This window comes from Panthera onca, chromosome F2 (genome assembly GCF_046562875.1).
Source record: "Panthera onca isolate mPanOnc1 chromosome F2, mPanOnc1 haplotype 2, whole genome shotgun sequence".
Taxonomy (NCBI): Eukaryota; Metazoa; Chordata; class Mammalia; order Carnivora; family Felidae; genus Panthera; species Panthera onca.
This window is the reverse complement of record NC_138356.1, coordinates 42,187,940-42,209,527: the sequence shown is the minus strand read 5'-3', so window position 1 is coordinate 42,209,527 and position 21,588 is coordinate 42,187,940. Positions and strand designations below refer to the sequence as shown.

The following is a 21,588-nucleotide window of genomic DNA, read 5'->3' as shown; positions in this document are numbered from 1 at the left end:
AAGCTTAGGAAGGCTTATTCTTCTATCAAAACACCAATACACACACATACACCACAAACTTCAGGAAAGAAAATGACAGGCTCACATAAGAGCAATTTATATCATGTATTTCAGAGAACTGGACATGGAGAAACTTCCTTGACATAAAATCTCTGCTTATGATCTGGTTTCATGCTTCACCCAATGCAGAAAAAATAAGCATTGAAAAATGTATCGAAAGCAAGTAATGCTATAAAAAGGGGGAAACTAGCTATAACATTGCTAATTTGTAGGATACATTTCAGGATACTCACTAATTTTAGAAAATAAGATAGTATTCTGCTGAAATGCTCAGCTGTTTCCCCATAAATTTCTAAGGAATAGCTATGAGGGAATCAATTTCACAACAGAATATTCTTCAGGACTTGTAAGTTTCAGATCAAACTTGAACCTTTTGGGGTTCAAGTTTGTTTGTTCCCAGTGATACATGGCTTCCTATTTATAAGAAAAAAAGAGGGTCACCTAGGGGGCTCAGTCGGTTGAGCATCCAACTTCGGCTCAGGTCATGATCTCGCGGTTTGTGAGGTCGAGCCCCGGGTCGGGTTCTGTGCTGACAGCTCAGAGACTGGAGCCTACTTCAGATTCTGTGTCCTCCGCTCTCTCTCCGCCCCACCCCTGCTTGTGCTCTGTCTCTCTCTTTCAAAAATGAATAAACATAAAAAAAAATTTAAAGAAAAAAAAGTCTTTAAAAAACCTATAAAAAACTCAAAAAGGCTTCTTGGACCTTGAATCACTCTTGCAAAACATTTTGATGATTTTAGTGTAAATAAATCTGAAACATATGATTAAATGTCCATTAAAATGTACATGAGTTTAAAAATTATGAGGAAAAAAATTCTGACCAAGACAAGCTTTATGTTTTTGCTGACCTCCTAGCACTTGAAAAGTGGTTGGATACATCCAAATCACTGCCGTGTTTGCCATGAGTGTGTGAATATACCTTTCCAAGTTTCTAATGTAGTGCTCATCATTTTAGTGCACCATTAATCACCCCAGAGCTTTGTCACAGAAACAGGTGCCAATATGGTCTTCATCTGACCATATGGTATGCTTCCCTTAGCATGTACCCCAAAGTCTAGCCCCCTATCTCCTGAGGGAATGAATCCAGGCCAGGATGTGCTAATCCCAGAGCTACCCTAGGAGTTAGGAGCTATTCCCAACAGCTCATAAAATGCTGAAGTATATGTGGTGAGAGAGTGGGTGGGATGGGGACTCAGCCCTCCATACCCAGGGGAGATCTTAAGACCTCCTCTCCACCATGAAGAAAAGAACTAGGTTTTCAAAGCATGGAAGTGAAAGGACTTATTTTTTTGTCAGCTGTTCCTCTTTACTCTAGCCTGAATCCTCCCTTTGGTTTGCTCCAGCAAATACTGGCAGTACATCAAAGAACTGTTAAGACCATGGATCCCATTTTCAACATGCAGGTAAACAAGGAGAGCCAGGACATAAGGATCTGAAGCATGATAGTCATCCTCTTTCCTAAGGGACATGTTCCTTAGGACAACCCACACTGCCTACATTATGGAAAGAACCCTCAGGAGTTTCCAAAAGTCAATGTTAGTGTGTCCAGGTGCTCCATAGAATATAAGAATTATAGGGCTATGAGGGGCTTTACAGGACTGTCGTCTCTAATGAGCCCCCACTTTACAATAAGGAACTGGAGACCCAGGGAAGCTTAAGAGACTCACAGACATCACACAGTTAGGTGGTAATAAATCTTTTAAGCCTGAGTCCAGAGCTATCTTCACTGTACCAGGCTTGCAGTTTGCCCCTGGTTCTTTGGTGGCTTATCTGTTTAAGAGTCACAGATATCACCTCATACTTGTTAGCATGGCTATTATCAAGAAGAGCTAACAGGTGTTGGCAATGACAGAAAAAGGAACCTTTGTATATTGTTAGTGAGAATGTAAAGTGAATAGTCACTGTGGAAGACAGAATAGAGGTTTCTTAATAAAAAAATCGGGGGCACCCAGGTGGCTCAGTCAGTTAAATGACTGCATGTGGAGCCTGCTTAAGATTCTCTCTCTCACTCCCCTCTCTGCCACTCCCCTGATTGTGCACACACATGCAGTCTCTCTCAAAAAAAAAAAAGAAAGAAAAAGAAAAGAAAAATTAAAAATAGAACTATCATATGATCCAATAATTGCAATACTGGATATTTACCCAAAGAATACAAAAACACTAATTTGAAGGGACATATGCACCCCTATGTTTACTGCAGCATTATTTATTTACAAAGCCAAACTATGGAAGCAGTTCAAGTATCCATCAACAGATGAATGGATAAAGAAGATGTGGTATGTATATATATGTACACATACAAATACACACAATGGAATATTATTCGGCCATAAAATAAAAGAAAATCCTGCCATTTGCAACAATGTAGATGAATCTGAAGGGCATTCTGTTAAGTGTAATAAGCCAGAAAGAGAAAGAAAAATACTGTATGGTATCATCTATTTGTGGAACCTTAAAAAAAAAAAAAAAAAAAAAAAGTTTAACTCCTAGAAGCAGAATAGAATGATGGTTGCCAGGAGCTGAGAGGTGGAAGAAATGGGGAGAAGTAGGTCAAAAGATACAAACTTTCACTTAAAATGAGCAGGTTCCAAGGATCTAATACACAGCATGTGATTATACTTAATACTGTATTGTATACTTAAAATTTGCTGAGAGTATAGATCTTAAATGTTTTCAACACACACACACAAAGGGGTGGTTATGTGAGGAGGTAGATGTGTTCATTAACTTGATTATGACAAATATTTCACAATGTACACATCAAATCATTACACTGTATACTTTATATACAGTTTTGTCAATTATACCTCAATCAAGGTCGGAGATACTAAAAGAAAAAAGTGACCAGATAGGAATTTGCAGCTAAATGGAGAATCATCTGAGTTAAATGATGGTACAGGCAGCTTCAGACCACCTGCAATAAGGAAGAAGCAAAAGTCTGGAGGACTCATAGCAGGTGGCAATTCAAATAGAGATGCTATTTGTCCTGAGAAGACACGATGGGATTTGCCAGCCACAAGAGCAAATCTCTTTCAAAATTAAATACAATGTCAAGGCAGAGATAGGTATTTATCAATGAATGGGTGAAACACAAGCCCTGAATCATGCTGGGTGGCACTGAAGAATGAAATTGGCAGTACACACACACAAACACACACGTAAGCACATGTATGCATTAGGAAGTGATAAGAGACAAGGTAGCTCCTCTTGCTCAAAGAGCTCTCTGTTGAACTCTCTACAGCCAACAACGGAGTCCAAGGTGATGATATGGCAAAACCTACAATGGCCAAGGTCTAAGATTTATGCTTTTCTACTTACAAGTCAGCACCCTTGATAAACTGCATTTACTTTTCCAGAGAACTATTTATGAAGTTGGCTCTAAGTTTAAGTAAAAATAGGTCCCTGCCTTTTTAAAGTCCCTAGAAAAACTCCTACATCAAAAATACCTCTTTCACCCTGATCTAATGCCTGGAAACTGGCTCATAAACTTGTTTGAGTTATCTATAGCTGTATAACAAACCAGCCCAAATATTAGCAACTTAAATAAACAATAATTGTTTTATTATCTGTCACATTCTTGGCCAAGCTAGTCAAAGCAGGCATGTTCTTCACATTGGCTGGGACTATAGTCATCTGGAGCCAAACTAGGCTGAACCATTGACATCACAAGGCTGGCAGCTGAGGCTAACTTTTGACCAGAGAGCCCACATATAGCCTCTCCATGTGGCTTGGGTTTTTATCTCACCACAACTGTGTTCTGAATGAGGATATGACAAGAATGAATATTCCAAGAGGGGGGATATGGAAGCTGCCCATCTCCTCTAGGGCTGGGCCCAGAAGAAGACAATGGGCCACTTCCACTGTGTTCTATTAAATAGCCACCGGTCCAGCCCAAGTTGAAAGGGATAGAGAAATTGTCACTCCCTGAGAGGAAGAGTCTAAGAATTAGTGGACATCTTTAACCCACCACAGAGCCTCATTCCTTTTCTTCTATATTTTTATGTTATAAAAGCAGCCATGGTGTTGGCAATGCATTATCTTTGCACAAAACAGTCACTGCAGCTCACTAGAAATATTACTTGAATCCTTTCCTGAGAAGTAGTTCTATGGGAGGAAGGGTATAATACATCAAAAGCATGGTCCTAACTCTTCACCTTTTTCTAGATCTGTGCTCTTTGCCATGTAATTTGGCAATGTCCACCAGTCTGACCCTAGGCTCATCCACATGGTTTGCTTTGGCCAATGAGATGTTAGCAATTCTGACACAAGAAGATTTGAAAAGTGCTTCACAGTTGAGCTTAACCTCTTTCTCACACCTTGCCAACACCATAAGAACATGATTGGACTCAACTGCCAGAAGATGAAGACACCTAGCAAAAGGTCAGTTGCCCCAGCTGAGACCATCTTAGACCATTCAACAGCCCAATACCCCCCAGATGAGTAAGCAAGCCCTGCCAAGATCAGCAAGACCCTCTAGCTAATCCCCAGCTGACTCCAGAATGAGGAATAAATGCTAGTTGTGTTGCTGAGGTTGCATAGTTGTTACTCAGCATTACTGTGGCAGTAAGTAATCAATACAGAAAGTGTAGGACTAGAAATGTTTGAGAATGGTCAAGGTAATCAAGAAAGAAAAAGTAAACCTATCAAACTTGACACTTTGTTTTTCCCTGTTGCCATGTAGAATTATTAAATATCTAATTGATTATCCTATAAGTATTTCACAGAAGTGATTCATTTGCAGCAGGGAATCATTTGGCACCAAGACAATGGGGCTTCTAAACAGCGTGATGACAACAGGAAAAGTGGAGGGGAAAAAAAAAAAGAACTCCATTGGGTTTTGCTGGAATCAGTCATATCCATGGGCACTTGGGGTTGGATGCAGCTCAGCAGAGCCCAAAGCCAAGTGACAAATGAAGCCACTGGCTACATGTACACCAGAGGGAACCCTGGCCTTTGGCTATGGTTCATTAACGAGATTGAGCTTTCTCCTTGAAAATCTGGTCAGCAGCTTTGAGAATCCTTCGAGTTAAGCCTAACAGGCAGATGTAAAGGTTCCTTTTGTCTGAGTTTGGGTGTTTTGCAAGATTTTAACCACTGAGCTTATTTATTTTCTTTGCTATAAATTACAAGTGTAATGTGTGCATGTAATATATGTATAGAAGTATATAACTATATATACATCTGTGTGTCTGAATATATATCTCAATCCATGGGAGTATACTGGAGCAGGTCCTATAGGAGCTATAATAAATAATGGGAAATGCATGGAGCCCTTAAAAAAAATGGTAATAATCCATGATTCACATTGTCTGTCACAGCCACACAGAAATTATAGCCTCCTTGCAGGTGCAGTTTTACAGATATTGTTATCTTTTCTTTCCAGAAAACAGCCTCTGTTATCATGATGATTGTAAATTGTCTTATTATGTAACACACTGGTCTGAGTTTACACAACCCAGTTTTAACAAGAGGTTCTCAGCAGTAAATGGGTGTTTTCCATTGTACACATACCCCTAAAATGTGTAACAACCATAATGCATAAGCAAAAACATAAACATAAATTTAAGAAAATAAATTGAATTCTCATGGTAACGTTAAATTGTTGCATTTGAGCTCCCATTCAAAAATCTATAATTAAATATGTATGTAGTCACGCAGATGAAAAAATGATTATGCAACCAATTAGGAGATTCACATTCATTTTCCAACTTGACAGGTGTGTTTTGTTTGATCCATGGTCTACAAGGTGACAAATACAAACACAAAAATAAATGTAAAGGGTCTAAGAACAAGTTATTAACATACCTAGATGCTTACATATTTCTAAAAGTATCTAACATTTTATAAAACGTCCAGAGTTTATATTCAACTATATGATGGCTGTGTCTATGCATTTTAATTCAAGCTATTTTTTAAACTGGAAGACAGTAACCAAAACATTTTAAAAGAAATCATTTTTGTGGGTGGATTCCAAAAATAGACAAATTTAGTCAGGTACTCCCTCTCCCCGAGCTTTGAGTAAGCTGTGAGTTTGGGTTGGAGGAGGGAGAAAAGTTGGGTCACTTCCAAAGACCTAGTCAGCTTTACAAAAAGTTGAGTTACCCTTATGGAAGCCATGCTCTCTACACAGAAGCCTAGATCAGAGAGGAGGGAAGAAACTGATCAAACTGGATTGAGGATTTTCATAACACTCAAATTATTCTTTTACAATAACCTTTCCTTTTGGTTTTGGAAAGGTACCATGTCCATGGAAAGATTTTTGCAGCCTCAAAATTCTTTGGAACAATAGTTCATACAAAAATATATATTATTAAAAAACTAGATCATTTCCAAAACAGAATACAAATTTAGAAGACTAACCACTTGTGCATCCATACTGATACTTATTTTTTTTAAGACTCAAAAGCTGTCTGCATCCAAAGGAAGAACTAATAGATCACATTCACCCCTCCATACAAGGGAACACTCATTTCCACATTTAGTTCTGAATTCAGTGCTGGGGCACCTGGGTGGCTCAGTCCATTAAGTGTCCAACTTTGGCTCAGGACACTATCTCACAGTCCCTGCGTTCAAGCCCCACATCAGTCTCTGTGCTGACAGCTCAGAGCCTGAAGCCTGTTTTGGATTCTGTGTCTCCCTCTCTCTATCTTCCCCTCCCTCACTCACACTGTCTCTCTCCCTCTCTGTCTCTCTCTCTCAAAAATAAATAAACATTAAAAAATAATAAATTCAGTGCTAAAATTTCTCTTCCACCTGGATGCAAGGAAAACCCTTCTTTCCCCCAGACCCTTCTCCATTCCTCAATCTTGATGCATTCTGTGTAGCAAGTCTCCCTTTTCCTTAGAAATCTCAGAACAAGGACATTAAGATTATGTCGAAGAATAACCTTAGAAGGTGCCACGAATTAGTGCTTCAATGAATTAAACAATCATCTCACCCAAACCTTTACAACACTACAGCCAAAGACTGTACTACCTCCTATTTAATGGATGGGAAATGGAGGCTTAGTGAGCCTCATGGATTACAGTAGTCATCCCTCTGTCTTAGATGGTAGTGCCTTAGATCATCAGCCAGCTAGGAAAAGACAGAGCTAGGATTAAATGTAGATTTTTCTGCCACCTGGCCATATACCACTCCTTTACACCCAGGTTGCTCCTAGAAGACTCGCAAAGGGTGGGAATGAGCCAGCAGTGAGGGAGAAAAAGAATGCCAGCCTCCCTAGAAAGAGTGAAAGCCCATCTCCTCATACTCCAAACTCTCCTCCTCCCTTCCTGTCTCCTCTTGAAACCTTTATCCCACTAGCTAGCATCACCAAAACCTGCTAGAGCTGCTATCTACATTTCCATGTGAGTTCAGGCCCCACCCCACTATAGAAAGGGATTCTGTTTTCCTGTGTCACCTAAAGATGCCACATATGTACTCAGTGTCATCCTGCTTTTGTTAAAGTATTTCCAACTTTTCCCAAGCATTTAGGGTTTGGTTTGGACAAACCTAAAAGACATTTTGCCTGATGCTTTTTCCCATAATTTTAAACTTAAATGTATTTTATGAGAAATCTAATCCGTATGTTTCTGATTAATTTGTAAGAGCCATTTGATGTCCAAGGGCCTTTTAAGTTTTTATAAGCCTTTTTAAGACTTTCCCTTAAAGATGTTTTGCCAAAAGAAAATGAACTTAGATCCCCGTAGTTCAAGTTTAGTCCCAATCTCAACAATCACAGGATTCGTTGCTGAAACTATATTGCTTGCTGCTCTAAGCCAATCGTCCACAACTGCCCTGGGTGCAATTCATCATTTACACCTTTGCTCAAGGTTCCCCACTGAGATGTTGCTTTATCTTATAAATGGGATGATGATTAAGTTTCACTGACAAAAACATATCTCACAACTTAGCCTAGGTCTATATCCAGCTACCAAAGAGACTCTGGCAGCTGAATTGGATGAGTGACTCAGTAAGGCATTAAGGTTAGTCCCCATAGAAAAGGTAAAGATTTTTTCTTTGACATAAAGGATTATTTCTGGGTTGGAAATCTGGCTTGTACTCCCAGTTCTATAATTTCCTAGCTGTGAGCATGGACAAGTCACTATCTTGAGCCACAGTCCCCCTTAATAATAAAGTAGAAATTATCTCTTTAATCTTGAAAATGGCGATAAATTATAATGCCTGTCAAGTGCCTGTCACATAGACCAGTGATTCCTAAATTGGAGTCTGTATACAGATACATAGGTAAACATATATAGACAGATGCAAAGATTAAAATGAATGTGATGTATACAGAAATCATCTGAGGGACATGTTTGAGATGCAAATTCCTGAAACCCACTCTAGAGTCTGCTTCAGTAGATATTAACTGAGGCCCAAGAATCTGCATTTTGACATGATTCTTGGGTAATATAGGTGGCTTGAGGACCACACTTTGAAAAACAATGACTTACTATAATGCGCGGGAAGAAGAGAGAATAAAAAGAAATAAAGATTGTAATAAGATGAGAATACTAATAAGGAGAAGATGTTAGAAGGCCAGGAAACACTAAGGAAAAATGAGGCACTGTAGTTTGTCGACACCTGCTTAATTATTTGCATTTCTCAGAGGAGAAACATAAGCATAGACATAAAACTAAATTAATGGGTGTATTCTAGTTAACATTCAGAATGGGTTCCAAATTTAACAATCTTTGGTAAAAAAAAATATTAGTTATAATGCAATCTAGAACCATAGACAAACTATTTCATTATGGATAGAGAATGTTGAATTTTAAATTATAAGCCAAATTTTCAAATTCAGCCTTAATTAAAGTTCAAATCAGAAGACACAGATTTCTACTAACAGGAAAGTTGAGAGATCAAGAAACCTTAAATTAATGACTCAGGACTTTGAGAATATCAGCATACTCAAGGCAAGAGGGAAAAAAGAAACAACTTTACAAGATTCCCTAGACACTATTGATATGTGGAAATAAAGCAAGACCAACCAAATGAGAACAGGTGCAGGCTATTTATTCAGAGCTTGCTATAGCAAGAGAGTCAGTCACCATACTACAGTTTTGTCAAAGACTCAAGGCAAGCAGAGGAATGGGGTATTTCATAATGGAGCAAAGGGAATGATTTAGGTATGCCCTGATCGGAGGTGGTGGGGTAACTAAAAGGGGGGCATGATATGTGACTGATTAGGGGGCACATTTGGCTTTCTCCAATTGCTCCTAAGTTGGAAGCAGGGGCAAAGATTAGGGAAGCTGTCAGTTATTAATCAAGTCCTGATTACTTTGGGGCCAAGTGTTACAGAGGTTATTGTTTGGCTGCCTGGATTATTACTAAAAATAGCTGTCTGACCTCCTCCAAATCTGATTTGATAACATTCTGGCTTCCTAGGCTGGCTATTAATTTAAAAAAGGAGGGAAAGAAAGAAAGAAAGAAATGAGTTTCCTAGGCAGGTTGCTGCAGGTTGTGGGTCAAAGTTCTATTTGTATATATAGTCTGACCATTGTCCATGTGTACATTCAGTCTCTCAAATACAAATTTTAGCTAGGGGATAAAGCTCTTATTTAAAATAAGAATTTGTTGGGGCGCCTGGGTGGCTCAGTTGGTTGAGCGTCCAACTTCAGCTCGGGTCATGATCTCACAGCTTGTGAGTTCAAGCCCCGCGTCGGGCTCTGGGCTGACAGCTCGGAGCCCCAGAGCCTGCTTCGGATTCTGCATCTCCCTCTCTCTCTCTGACCCTTCCCCGCTCACGCTCTGTCTCTCTCCCTCTCTCTCTCTCAAAAGTAAATAAACATTAAAAAAAATTAAAATAAATAAAAAATAAAATAAGAATTTGTTTTATATCTTACTGTACTATGGAGTACTTATTAGAAGAGAGATGGAGACACAGAATCCAAAATGTGCTCTAGGCTGTCAGCACAGAGCCCGACGTGGGGCTCGAACTCATGGACAGTGAGATCATGACCTAAGCTGAAGTCGGAAGCTCAACTGACTGAGCCACCCAGGCACCCCCAAACTGAAACTTTTCACTTATCTATTTTCTCATTGGTTATAAGAAAATTTGTGTAGCACTGTTTAACCTACTTACTACTCTGACAAATTTTATAATTCAACCAAAATAAAAACTATTCCTATCCTCTTAAAGATGGGGGAAAAATCATCTTTTTTATCAATCATGGCATAGGTAGAAACATATGGTGACTTCAGTAGAAACATTTTAAAAACAATGGCATCCTTCAATTTCTTCACAATAGAGAACTACTTCAGGGGCAGTTTAAATCTTCTCTAACTGGAAACATATGAAAAGTAGACTTTTTGATATTTTTGCACAATTTGGTTTATAAGATTTACTATTTCTGCATGTGATCTAAAATGAGTACCTAGTAATATATACTGGTGGCTCACCCTAAACTCTTCTGGGTAAAGGGCGAGTGCCATGGAACTAACCCAATGGAGATCTGTGATCAAGCCAACGGTACATGGTGCCATGGATCATTCATGGCCATACAGAACAGACCACAAGAATCATCTCAGCTTAAGACCAGAGTCAGGCTGGGAGAATGAATGGCTATTAAGGGAGGCAGTTGGGAAGTCCACTCATGGAGTTCAAAAGCTGTATCAAGTTCAAGATACCCCAAGCAACAGTATGTACTAGGCAGTCCAGTCAGACAAGTGGAGCCCAGTGGGGGAACTTAAGCAGCAATAAAAGCTAGAGCTCCCTCAGGCCAGCAGGTACCAATCAGAATATCTGTGCATGGCTACAGGACAGGTTTGAGTCAAGGCTCTAGTCCCAGAACAAGTCTCAAAAGTGGAAGGCAAGGTACAAGACCAGGATCTGTAGTCACAAGCCTGAGCATATGACCAATAGAACGTGAACAAAATTAGACAGTGGAAATTATATCTGACAGCATTCAACTGAAAAAAACCAAAGTCATTCTAGCTATCTTCAGGAAAAAGGGATTCAATACAATCAAGTCCTCATTGGAATATCATTAGAATGCTGGATAAATGGGCTCAAGGCTGACTCCAAGAAGGACTTGTGAAACAACAATGCCAAATTTGCCTGCCAAGGGAGTCGCTTCCTCTGCCTTCACGAAGAAGGTGCAGAATCAAGAAGCTTCTACCATCTCCACAACAGCCTCTTGCCCCCATGACACTAGGGAGTAAACCCTGGAATGCTTCTGCAATCAATGAAATCAGTACAAACCGACTGCCATCATCACTACAGTCACCCCTCGACCCTCACCAAGGGGTCAAGTGGTAGAATCATTGCCACAAAAAAAGCCAGCATCTACTCTACCTTGCTTTTCACTAACAGATAGTTAAGCAGTGCTCCAAATACCACACAAGTGTGTCTAACTGGTGGAAATGGATTCTCATCCAGAACCCCAGGTTTCCCAGCTTCTACCATACAGAAAGACATAGTGGAATAAGTGAGTAAGTAAATGCTGAGTGCAAAACCTCCAGTCCCATTGGAATGGAGAAAGAAATTGCTATTCCTCTGAGTTGCAAGTATCTGGTGGTCATTCCTAGAGAATCCCAGGAGTGTTTCACAATAGGGCAACTCAAGAAGCAACATGGAACACCGTAGTAGTCCTAATTACAAAGAAGCTACCATTTTCTGAGCAGTAAACCCAAATCGTACTTTAGGTACACTTCATAAACAGGTTCTGCAAATAAGTCATGTAAGGTATAGATTAATCTCCATTTCACAGGTAAGGAAAGGAGTTTTAATTTAAGCAACCTACCTACCTACAACTATAGTACAACTACAACTATACCTACAACTAGTAAATGACAGAGTAGAAACCTGAGGCTGGACTCTGAACACAAAGCTCAGAACCCTTCTACTGTACCACACTGTTTCCCAGTGTTAACTGAGCCACCAGTTCCCAAGTCTTAAAGGAAAATTTAATTCTAAGTCCTGCCAAGCGTTGGCATCACAGCTGTTGATAAGGCCTGTCCTGGATCAGGACCTGTGTCTAGAACTGGAATTGCCACAGCCTTCAGGTAAAGAGCCCACTGAGACAGGAAAAATAAGTCAAAATCTGGGTTTATACAAAGTTGGTTTCTGTGACTGACCAAAAGAATGGCTTATATGTTTCAAATGTGTTTTTTAAAATTATTTAAAACATGCATATAAAATGAAGGGATCAAATGGACTTTGATCTAGGAAAAGGAGCTCACATTTACTGTAGTTTATTCCCACAAAACATTAGTTCCATGTTCTGCTATTGTCTGCCTTAACTCTAGTCTTTAAAACAAGGAGCCAGAGCAGTGTCTGCATGGCTCAGTCACTTAAGCATCTGACTCTTGATCTTGGCTCAGATCATGATGGTGCGGTTTGTGAGTTTGAGCCCCTCGCTGGGCCATGCACTGTCAGTGTGGAGCCTGCTTGAGATTCTCTCTCCTTCTCTGTCCTTCCCCTGCTCACCCTCTTACTTTCTCAGAATAAACTTAAAAAAAAATTTTTAATAAAAAATAGAAATAAAACAAGAAGCCAGAGCCCCTCAATACTATATCAGGTCCCATAGCTCCATTTATGGCAATTGCTCAGCGGCCTCTTTTGCTCTCTGTGTACCCTATTTGGCCTCCCTTGTTCCTAAGACAACAATGCCATTTATCCTCTGGCTTACCTCTTACCAGTCACTTGGGACAATTATCCCTTCTAATTGGGTTCAGGTCCCTGCATTCTAGGCTCCCCTCAACTAGTAACAGTTGGTCCAAAGAGCTCAACTCAGCTCAACTGCCTCAATAATGACACTTTGCTAGGGGCAAAAGAGAACCTTAGCTTAACATTATCCCAACCTCGAGGACCCTGTAAGTCAACTTGTTTTATTTCAACTGCCCCAAAATATATGCAGGCAATCACACTCCAAACTTATGGCCCCCCACTATACATCTGAAGGGTCTCATGACTGAAGTTTTATTAAATTGTAATAAATGGCATTTCCCTAGCAACAGCTAGCCCCTCAAAGTCTTGGAAACCTTGCTTCCAAAATTCCTTAGAGACTTACTCTATCCCTGACCCCCTGGCAACCTAAGGGTATATAATGAGTTACACGTCAGGACCCCAGTGCAGTTCTTCCTGCACCTGTGTTCTGTCCCCGTGCTTTAATAAAATCACCTTTTTTGCACCAAAAAAAAAAAGGAGGGCACTTGTTGGGAACATTGGGTGTTATATGGAAGTGATGAATCACTGGGTTCTACTCCTGAATCAGTACTACACTATATGTTAACTAACCTGAATTTAAATTAAAAAAAAAAACAAAAAAAAAAAAAACAATGAGCACAGCTACTGTTCAGATACAGATTTCTAAGTATCACTCTCCACACTCTTCAGTGATGCCTGCAGAGGTGGCAGCCACCTCCTACTCATCACCACTGCCACCCTCAGACCTCTGGTAAAGCCCAACATGGTTAAAAAGAGGACCAAGAAGTTCATCCAGCACCAGACTAATAGGTCGAAATTAAGTGCAACTGGCACAAATCCAGAGACGTTGACAATAGGGTACACAGAAGACTCAAGGGCTACATCTTGATGCCCAGCATTGGTTCCAGGAGCAACAAGAAAACAAAGCACATGCTGCCTAATTGTTTCTGGAAATTCCAAGTCCACAATGTCAAGGAGCTTGACATACTGCTGATGTGCAACAAATCTTACTGTGCAGAGATTATTCGTAAGGTCTCTTACAAGAACGCCAAATCCATTTTAGAAAGAGCAGCCCAGCTGGCCAGAGTCACCAATCCCAACACCAAGCTGCACAGCAAAGAAATTGGATAGACAAGCTTATACACACATAGTATTTGTGTTAATAAAACCATAAAACTACAGGGGCGCCTGGGTGGCTCAGTCGGTTGAGCGTCCGACTTCAGCTCAGGTCACGATCTCGCGGTCCGTGAGTTCGAGCCCCACGTCAGGCTCTGGGCTGATGGCTCAGAGCCTGGAGCCTGCTTCCGATTCTGTGTCTCCCTCTCTCTCTGCCCCTCCCCCATTCATGCTCTGTCTCTGTCTCAAAAATAAACAAATGTTAAAAAAAATTAAAAAAAAAAAACCATAAAACTACACACACACACAAAAAAAAATGTATCACCCTCCACTAAAAGAAACAAAGGCTCCTTGGAGGAATGGCTGATTCTCAGACTAGGGCAGAGAAAGACCAAGATGAACCTGGAACACCAGTCTAATGGGTGAGTAAGGAAGTACTCCTAACATGAAGGAGAGGTATCAAAAGAACACAGAAACCAATTTGAAAGGTCTCTTAATGGTCAAGTCTGGGACAGTTTGAGCACCAAAATAAATAAGGATAGTAATGGATTAAGACCCACTAAACAAATTGGAATCCAGTAGTTCATACTCCTATATATAGGTGAAAAAATAAGTGGAAAGAAAAGAAAGGTCTTCCTTATAGCAGAATGTCAACAAATACAAAATTGTGGCACCATGAAATCATGTTTTTCAACTAGAACTATAATAACGGAGGCAAGAAACCAATGCATTCTCAAACTAGTGGGTCAAAGTGGAATGAGGAATGGGTTTTACAGTCTCAAACTATACGTCCACAAAATACTCATGAATTACATCAATAAGGGGCGGGGAAGGAAATTTACAGTGGAGAAACCTGGCAGACACCATCTTCGCCAACTGATAAAATTAATAACCACCAGTAATTAGTCAATAACATATGCCACATTATGTTTTATGAAGAACACAGACTCGGGGTGCCTGGGTGGCTCAGTCAGTTAAGCGTCTGACTCGATTTTGGCTCAGGTCATAATCTCACAGTTTGTGAGTTCAAGCCCCGCATAAGACTCTGCTCCGACAGCACAGGGCCTGCTTGGGATTCTCTCTCTGCCCCTGTCCTGCTCGTGCTTGCTCTCAAAATAAATCAACTTTAAAAAAAAAATGGGGTGCCTGGGTGGCTCTGTTGGTTAAGTGCCAACTTTGGTTCAGGTCATGACCTCTCAGTTCGTGAGTTTGAGCTCCGAGTCGGGCTCTGTGTTGACAGTGCAGAGCCTGGAGCCTGCTTCCAATTCTGTGTCTCCCTCTCTCTCTGCCCCTTTCCCACTTGTACGCTCGCTCACTCTCTCAAAAAATAAACTTAAAAAAATAATAATAATAATAACACAGACACACTGGGTCTAGTCATAAGGAAACATTAGAAAAACCCAGATCGAGCAGTGTTTTACCAAATGGCTGGCTTATAATCTTTAAAAATATATTTATCATGAAAGTCATTACAAGACTGAGGTACTATTCAGGTTCAAGCACTCTAGAGAGACATGATCACTAAAAGTATACATGATTCTGGGGCACCTGGGTGCCTCAATCAGGTGAGTATCCAACTCTTAATGGCTCAGGTCATGATCCCAGGGTCTTTGAATTTTGCCCCACATCTGGCTCTACGCTGAGTGTGGAGCCTGCTTTAAATTATCTCTCTTTGCCCCTCGCCCCTCTCCCCTCTCTTGCTTTAAAATTTAAAAAATTAAAAAGCACACATGATTCAGACCTCAGTCCTCTTGCTATAGAGATCACGGAGATAACTGGCAAACCTTGAGTAGGGTCTCTAGGTGAAGGATATATGGGAATTCTCTGTACAGTTTTTAAATTTTTCTCAAATAGTCTCAAGATTTAAAAAAGTGTTATTAAAAGGCTTAATTTTTAAATATCTACAGGTTTTTTTTAAAAAAATCAAAAGCAAAGTCAGAAGATAAATGACAAACTGAGGGTTGCAGAAAAAGAGGAAACAGACACTACGAGGAAACACAACTGCTCCTAAGTGTATTACTTGGGATCATCTATTTGCAAAGAAATACTGTATACAATGAATTAGCATTCTAAATCAGTGTGACTGTTGGCCCAAATTTAAAATGGGCCATCTTAACTAAAACACAGGGCTCTACAATTCTAAATATCACTGTATCTAGAAACATCTTCACAAAAGCTATGCAATTCAGTCTTATTAATTCTCTACCACATTATAAACAGTTCTTGAATTCAGCTCCATAATCTATGCCTCAGGAGGTAAGTTTTAGGAAATAACATAATTTTAAAAGGGGGGAGGAGAAGAAGTGAGATTTATACCGGCCAAGTTTGTACACAGATAGGAATGCAGGGCCACTTTATATGCCTTCCAGATTTGCTTGTCCTCATACTCTTTCAAGCCATCAGGCACCATGGCCTCATCCCCTAGCACTGCACCACAGGCTATCTCAGCCTCCCCTGGAGTGAGGACAAGGCTTTAACAAAGCCATCACTGTGTCCTCTGCAGAGGGTCCATAGGGGCTCTGGTGGTCAAATCTAACAGGGATCCAAGGCCATGTTGCAGAGCAAAAGATCTACCTAGCCCAGAAACTGTCCAAAAAAGCCAGGTAACACAACCCCTAAGTGCAGTGACTTTAACACTTCATGGGTAAACTTCAGTGGGAAAGGACTCCAGATGATTCCAAGGTGTGGCAGTTCCACACAGCCGCTCTGAAAGACACAGCCCTTGCCTGGTGTAGTCATAAGGTGCTCCCACTAATGAAGCTGTGACTACCTGGGTAACACAGGTAGTCTAGCATCTGCTTTCCCTGTGTCACTTCCCTTTTTGCTTCACTCTTACTGCCCTAGGATTGCACCTCTGATAAATCCTTAGGATGCAAACTTTGGCTCAGGCTCCATTTTCTAGGAAAACTATTAAATAATACTTTTTTTTTTTAATTAAACAAGTTTCTTTACAGTACTTTGACAAGCTTTTGTACAAGCCTTTGACATGCTGGTGTAGGTCATGGGTCTCCAAGAGTGACATTTTACATGCTGCAAACCAGAAAATTTTTCTGGAGAACATTTTTGCAAAAATAGTGCTCTATGGAGTAAAAATCTTGGGAAAGCCAGTGTTGTAGACTTCCATTATAAAGTAACTCATTATAAGAATCTGAATGTGCCACAAATTTAATCTTATCTTTCAAAACCTAGCAACACAATAAAATGTATAACTAACACTTATTCTTGAACTTAGGTTGTAAAATTAATGACAAATATGAGGCCTCTGTCGAGGGTCAGGGGAAGTGAAACTACTTCACAAATTACAATTACATACTTATAACCTAGAAATTCCTACCAGTCTATGGCCATACCACCCTGAACATGCCCAATCTCATCTGATCTCAGATCTAAGCAGAGTCAGGCCTAGTTAATACTTGGACAGGAGAAATTCCTACCATACGACAGACAAAAGTCAGCCTTTACATACTACCCTGAGGTAAGCATTTTTATCATCTCCATTATATAAATGAGGGAACTGAGGCACAGAGAAGTTTGTAACTTGCCCAAGATGACATAGCTAGGGAGTATCAAGTGAAGGACGTGATCCCAGAGCCTGCATTCTAACCACTACATCATCTCTACATTAGGATTAGTTCATACATTACACTCACCCCTAGCAAGAAAACAGGACATAAGATTCTTTGTTTCTACTCAGCTCAACAGGATACAAAGAAATCAGACTGTTGAAAGAATCCCAAAGCTTCAAAAGGAGAGCCTTCTTTGATGCCCAGAATTGATACTACCCTTATCTTGGACTAGTTCTGCCTTTTGAGCAAAATGGCACCAAAGAAGGGAATCTCTGTTTAGTATGATTTGTTCTAGTAGCTGTGCCTCTAGGCTATGCTCTGCCATGTGGCTTCCTGAGCCTAAGACTCTTTCCTACTCAGTTGGGATCTGCTCATAAATACCATATCCCTTCATATGTTTACCAGACAAGCAGGTAAGAGGGCAGGAGGGAGTAAAAGGAACAACAAAGAAAAGAGCCGTAAGTGGAGGGAATGCCTTAGATCCAGCAGAAGATGGGGCAAAAATCCTAGGCAGATAAGAAGATAAGGAGGAGAGAAGCAAAGTCTCCAAAGAGGCAGGTGTATGGTTTAAGGCATCTGAACAAGAAGGTGTTAGGGGGTAGAAATGAAGACAAGGTAGGGTCAGTCCTTCTGGCAGTTAGGTGCCTCTGCCCTTTAATAGAAAAATGTCCTGACACCTAGAAGAATCGTAAGTACACAACAGGAGAATAATCAGGGCACAGTGCAAAGACTCTCCACCTTTTTTTTTTTTCCTCCAAACCTAAGTGTGACTTATCTGTAATGTAGGAATGTTGCACTGGAGAGGCATAGAACTGGAAAGCTCATTAAAGTAAAAAAAAAAAAAAAATTCTCCAAAGGACTTCTGGAGAAGGGATCCAACCTATCCGTCTCATCACTGTACAATTCTGAAATGGCCTTGAAAAATCCTAACCTACACATGTATCCATCTCTGAAACTGTTTATACGTACTACCTTAACTATAATAGATAAAATGATTTGTGTTTCAACATGTAAATGCTTGTGCAGGATTACAGTAGCAGAAAACAATGAAATGATCTGACACATATATTTGCTCTTTATGAATGTTTGCTTTTGAGAACACATCAGAAACCATTCTGTATGAGGATAAGAAAATGAAAGAGAAGTTACTGGTGCATACTAAATTATATTATAATATACACTTACCTTTGGCAACTTCATATCTGAAGGCAATAAGGAAAATGAGGGATTAACCTTGAAGATGAAGACATTCAAAAATGCAGGAGATAGGATATTTTTTTATATGTGAGGCAATTCCACATATTATGGGGACACTGCATCCTTGGGCTCTGTGCTGCACATTAATACCCCACTCCGAGATTTCAGAAATGTCCCCAATGAGAACCACTGATCTACAAGTCTTCACCGGATGGGTGATGGGAATTAAGGAGGGCACTTATTCAGATGAGCACTGGGTGTTATATGTCAGTGATAAATCACTAAATTCTACTCCTGAAACCATTATTATATTATATGTTAACTAACTTGGATTTAAATAAAATTAAAAATAAAGAATAAAAGTCTCCACCTGAAAACAGGCTATCCTTTTGAACTTCAGTGTACATCCACCTTGACTGCTGTGGAAGTTGGGTTCACAGGCAGTGTTTCTCAATTATTTTTGGGAGGTGAGGGAAAGGGTTAAACCTATACAACAAATACAAACTGAAAAGCTGATTATATACTACCTACTACATGATTATTCATAAAACTGAAACCGTTTAGTAGTACCATTCTTTTACTTAGTTTCTGCCCCAAAAGCTCAAGATTTGCATATTCTGATTATAGATAAACAGATAACTGCAAGTCTTTCATATCACTGAACACCTTGCAACTTGGACCTTTTATGCTAAGATTCTTGGGAAATTCAAAACCTTAAGAGTCACAATTCTTGTGTTGGAGAAATCCTAGAATAGGAAAACAAAGATATCAAACTACTATTATGCATCAGCCTCTAAGTAGGTGGCTTTACATATAACTAAGCAGTCTACTTTGCTCATTTAATCCCACTGCAACACTATAAAGTAGGAAATATCTTCTTACAAATGAAGAACCTGAGGCTTAGTAGGGTTAAGTAATTTGTCCAAATCAAACAGGTAGTTCATGTCAAAGCCAGGTTCCAGGTTCCCATTCAGGTCAGACTCTAAACCAATGCTAACATCAACCATCACTATCACCAAGGAATTGAAGGGAAGTCATTATGGAAAATAGTACACAGGTCCCTCAGAAAATTAAAAATAGGACTACCATATGATCCCACTTCTTGGAAATGAAAACAGGATCCCAAAGAGATATCTGCACCCCCATGTTCACTACATTATTCACAATAGCCAAAGAACACAAACAACCTAATTGTCAATAGATGAATGGATAAAGAAAATGTGGTATATATTAACAATGGTATTCTACTCAGCCATGAAGAAGGAAATCCTGTCATTTGCAACATGAACGGACCTTGAGAACATCGTGCTAAATGAAATAAGTCAGATACAGAAAGACAAATATTGGGGCGCCTGGGTGGCTCAGTCGGTTAAGCGTCCGACTTCACCTCAGGTCACGATCTCGCGGTCTGTGAGTTCGAGCCCCGCGTCGGGCTCTGGGCTGACGGCTCAGAGCCTGGAGCCTGCTTCGGATTCTGTGTCTCCCTCTCTCTGACCCTCCCCCGTTTATGCTCTGTCTCTCTCTGTCTCAAAAATAAATAAGCGTTAAAAACATTTAAAAAAAAAAAAAAAAAAAAGAAAAGAAAGACAAATACCATTGCAATATCACTTATGTGTGGAATCTTGAAAAGTCCAACTCCTAGAAACAGAATAGAGTTAGTAGTTACCAGGGGCTAGAGGAGGGCAGTGTTGGCCAAAGAGTACAAACTTCCAAGTATGAAATAAGTTCTGGGGACCTAATGCACAGCATGGTGATTATAGTTAATAATACTGTATTATACACTTGAAAGTTGCTAAGTGAGTAGGTCTTAAATGTTCTCACCACAAAAAAAAAATGGTGATTATGTGATGTGATAACAGGTCTGCTAGCATTACTGATGAAAACATGTGTAGCATATAAGCATATCCAATCAACACGTTGTACACCTTAAACTTACATGATGTTATAGGTCAATTCTAGCTTAATAAAGCTGAAAAAAAATTAGTAAAAAAAAAAAAAAAAACTGAAGAGAGGCTGACATTTTTTTAAGGCCTCATCTATGTGCCATCTCCAGAGGTGCATATTCACAATCACCATCTTCTCAACCCAAAGACAGGTAGACATGGTCCTCACCAAGATGAGCAAACAAACCCAGAAAGACAAACCCTTGGTCATGGTCACATAGCGAGGGTTTATCAAAGGTGAGATTTTAAACCCAAATCATGTGCTTTCTACTACATCATGCATCAGTCTCTGCAAGGAGTGTCCCATCCATGGTCATTAACTAGCTAGAAGTTATTTCAGACCCTTGCCTGAACCTACAGGAGAGCTTAGAACAAAGAGCTACAGTTATTTCCTAGAAAATGTTAGATCATCTAAGATGACAAAACCATTTTATTATTCTCAAATAAAAAAGATCGCTGTTTGCAGAAGACTATTATTTAAACAGGCTTTTTGGCTGCGTTGTCTACAAACAGTCGTTCAGTTCACCTTGGGTAATATCCTGACATTAAATCGTAAGGACCGCGGTAAGATTTTCAAACAGTGCATGGAAGTTTTGAGTCATACTGTTCCCTTTCTCGGGATCTAAATGATCTTGATTTTCCTGCAGTTTATAGTAGTCTTTTTGCAATGTAGAGATCTGGTCAGTGTGAGCTTCATGTTGTTCAGTCTTTTGAGGCTTATCACACTCCTACCACCCACAGTCTCTGTACAGGCCCCATGTCTAATACAAAATATATGAGCCTGGTTGCACACTGTCCTGTCAAGTCATGTCAGGGAGACAAGATATGAAAGTTACATGGACTGAAACTCTCCTACACAGGTGGTAAGCATGTAAGTGGGTACAACACATTTTGGTTTAGAAGTTCCTACTGAAGCCAAACACACGTATGCCTATGACTCCTAAGTATATCTCCAACAAAAATGAGTGGGTTTGAACATTAAAAGGCCTGAATAAGAATGTCATTAGCAGCTTTGTCATAGTAGCCCAATACTGGAAACCAAAATATTCATCAATACTGGAATAATAGATCATGA

At 39.9% G+C, this 21,588-nt stretch overlaps 1 pseudogene; it reads left to right on the top strand.

Annotated features, from left to right (window-relative positions):
* LOC132664655 (large ribosomal subunit protein eL32 pseudogene) overlaps positions 1-14,041 on the top strand; it is a 29,294-nt pseudogene extending 15,253 nt beyond the window's left edge.
* Positions 14,042-21,588: the final 7,547 nt, after the last annotated feature.